The following is a 3,670-nucleotide window of genomic DNA, read 5'->3' as shown; positions in this document are numbered from 1 at the left end:
AAATAAAAATATAAAGAAATTGGACATTGTGTTCAAATTGTAGCTCATTGTAGGAAATAGTTAGTGTACCCACCAATTATTTCCAACAATGGTCCACCAATACTTTGTTATATCGGCTAAAAATAACGGTGGATGCAGTTTCTTGTTAACTTTTTTGTTAAGTAAAAATCCACGATTTTCAAAGTGAAATTTCAAATTCAACGTAATTAGCCCATATCAGTGTACCGTAAACCTACGTTTGGCACCAAAAACTTTCATTAGCTAACCAACTTAAAAAAATTTCTGTTTAAAACAATTTTTTTTTAATATGCCACGATATGCAGATGTCACTGCGATAATGTTGAGAAGAATTAGCTTAGGCGTTTACTCGGAGCCCACCAAGTCCAAATTAATTTGCACCAACTTGTCTGCAATGTAAAGAGTGGTAATAGGTTGCCACTCTACAGGTCAAAACCTGGAAAATACAGGAAATTTAAAAATCACCTAAAATAACGGGGAAAAGGCAGGGAATTTTGAGTTTTTCCTTAAAAACTGGGAAGATACAGGGGATTTTGTTTCTTATTTTTGTCTTTTAATAAGTGGTGACCACTGAATGCGCATTTTATGGCATATTTAAGGATGACATTTCTGCTATACTAAACTATTTCATTTACTATAGCATTATTTGTTTTAAATTGGTTAAACTGTTCCGTATTTCTTTAAATTTTTCCAGTAATTGAAACTAGTATAGTTAGACTAATATAGATTAGATAAGAGCAGAGTGATTGTGAGTTTTCTCTTAATATATTGTGTATAATGCGCACAGGGGGAACACGAAAATATATTTTTTTTTTCAGATTTGAGTGTCGTTGCATTAGTCGCGAAATTGTAGATCCTTAATCTCTATGTGCCAAGGGTCACACGGGAATGCTTGATTTTAACCTACCTTTTTTAAAAAAAAATGACATGATAACCACGGGAATGCTTAACCTTTTTTAGCCAAAGCAATTTTTAGCTGAATAAGCTAATTTTTTAATCAAAATTCTTCAGTGTTAGTTTGTTAGAAATTACTATTTTATCTTAACCCACCAAAATTTTCATTAAGCCACCCATTAAAAATAAAAAATACCGCAGCAAAAAGAGGTTTTAACTGGGTTAAAAAAATAGTTTAAATATTGTATTTTAAAGTAATTTATTGTAGATAATTGCTAAGCCACCCGCCAAAAACAGTTATTGTCAAATTAAGATATATTTTATAATTTTATTACTGTCGTTGAACAGCGGACCCAATTTTTTGGGTCCGCTGTTCGACTATTATTGTTCAACTACGTTATTACCCAATTACGACTATTATTGTTCAACTACGTCAACTTGTAATTTTGAACCAAATCCAGAAGGCAAGGGAACTCCTTCATGAAGTATTGGGAGAAATTTGTCGTCGTGGAGAACTTTCCCGATGGAACTAACCCGCATTTGCTTTACATGGATAAGAAACCTCCCACAGTTAACCTGATGGCAAGGGAACACTAACCCATGATCTGTCTACCACTGAGGATAATTTATGTCAGCACTGTGGTCTGTGCGATCCAGGATCGTAATTCATATAGACAAGCCTTCGCTAAGATTTGAACCTAGTTCACCTCACTGATAAGCAAACGCTCTATCTCCTGAACCACCACATTGTTCAACTACGTCAACTTGTAATTTTGAACCCAATCCAGAAGGCAAGGGAACTCCTGCATGAAGTATTGGGAGAAATTTGTCGTCGTGGAGAACTTTCCAGATGGAACTAACCCGCATTTGCTTTACATGGATAAGAATATCTCCCACAGTTAGCCTGATGGCAAGGGAACACTAACCCATGATCTGTCTACCACTGAGGATAATTTATGTCAGCACTGTGGTCTGTGCGATCCAGGATCGTAATTCATATAGACAAGCCTTCGCTAAGATTTGAACCTAGTTCACCTCACTGATAAGCAAACGCTCTATCTCCTGAACCACCACATTGTTCAACTACGTCAACTTGTAATTTTGAACCCAATCCAGAAGGCAAGAGAACTCCTACATGAAGTATTGGGAGAAATTTGTCGTCGTGGAGAACTTTCCAGATGGAACTAACCCGCATTTGCTTTACATGGATAAGAAAATCTCCCACAGTTAGCCTGATGGCAAGGGAACACTAACCCATGATCTGTCTACCACTGAGGATAATTTATGTCAGCACTGTGGTCTGTGCGATCCAGGATCGTAATTCATATAGACAAGCCTTCGCTAAGATTTGAACCTAGTTCACCTCACTGATAAGCAAACGCTCTATCTCCTGAACCACCACATTGTTCAACTACGTCAACTTGTAATTTTGAACCCAATCCAGAAGGCAAGAGAACTCCTACATGAAGTATTGGGAGAAATTTGTCGTCGTGGAGAACTTTCCAGATGGAACTAACCCGCATTTGCTTTACATGGATAAGAAAATCTCCCACAGTTAGCCTGATGGCAAGGGAACACTAACCCATGATCTGTCTACCACTGAGGATAATTTATGTCAGCACTGTGGTCTGTGCGATCCAGGATCGTAATTCATATAGACAAGCCTTCGCTAAGATTTGAACCTAGTTCACCTCACTGATAAGCAAACGCTCTATCTCCTGAACCACCACATTGTTCAACTACGTCAACTTGTAATTTTGAACCCAATCCAGAAGGCAAGAGAACTCCTTCATGAAGTATTGGGAGAAATTTGTCGTCGTGGAGAACTTTCCCGATGGAACTAACCCGCATTTGCTTTACATGGATAAGAAAATCTCCCACAGTTAGCCTGATGGCAAGGGAACACTAACCCATGATCTTTCTACCACTGAGGATATTTTATGTCAGCACTGTGGTCTGTGCGAGCGTAATTCGTATAGACTAGCCTTCGCTGAGATTTGAACCCAGTTCACCTCACTGATAAGCAAACGCTCTATCTCCAGAGCCACCACTTCTCAAATTAAGATACAGTTAAATTATTATCTTCCATATCTAAATTTATTTCACCAGCAGCATTTTCTGATTTGATCAAAAGTTTTAATTCTGTTTCCAAACGTTGGCACATCGTAGAAAATTATAGCCAAAACATCTTTTAGCTTATTTCTGATCTAGAAAACACAAGTTTGAATTTTACTTCAAACGAAGATCCATTTTAAGAAATCTTTACCTTATGCGCCTTATTGTTATAAATCTAAACAAATTTTTGCCGACTTCTGATGTATTAAAAGGTAAACAATAGTGAAGGCCAATAGTAGGCAGCTGCAGGAAATAATTATCCAACGTTTGCCCACGAAGGTTTTGTTGGCATTTCGTTAGCTCACTTTAGCGGGGGAAAAATCTTCATTAACCGAACCAGCAAAAAAGTTAATCAAATGCATTTTATAGCTAATTTCTGACCCACTAACCACAAGAATGAATGACGTTTCATAACGTTAGAACATTTGCGGAAATATTCACCCAGGTTCACCAATCGAAACTTTTTGTTGAAATTGTGAGAAAATTTTTTTTATTTTGGGAATACTTATTTTTAGGTCATTCACAAAAACAATTTTTCAAGCAAGATTGAGTGAATAATAAATTTTTGATGACAGTTCTTTTCACTTTCAGTCCTAACAAAATTCGTTATAGAAATAAAAGTAGCAATGAAAAACATTTCAGA

The sequence above is a fragment of the Parasteatoda tepidariorum genome, chromosome 1 (genome assembly GCF_982258835.1).
Source record: "Parasteatoda tepidariorum strain Cologne lab strain chromosome 1, Ptep-v5.0, whole genome shotgun sequence".
Taxonomy (NCBI): domain Eukaryota; kingdom Metazoa; phylum Arthropoda; class Arachnida; order Araneae; family Theridiidae; genus Parasteatoda; species Parasteatoda tepidariorum.
The sequence above is the reverse complement of the archived record's forward strand: the minus strand, read 5'-3'. Positions refer to the sequence as shown.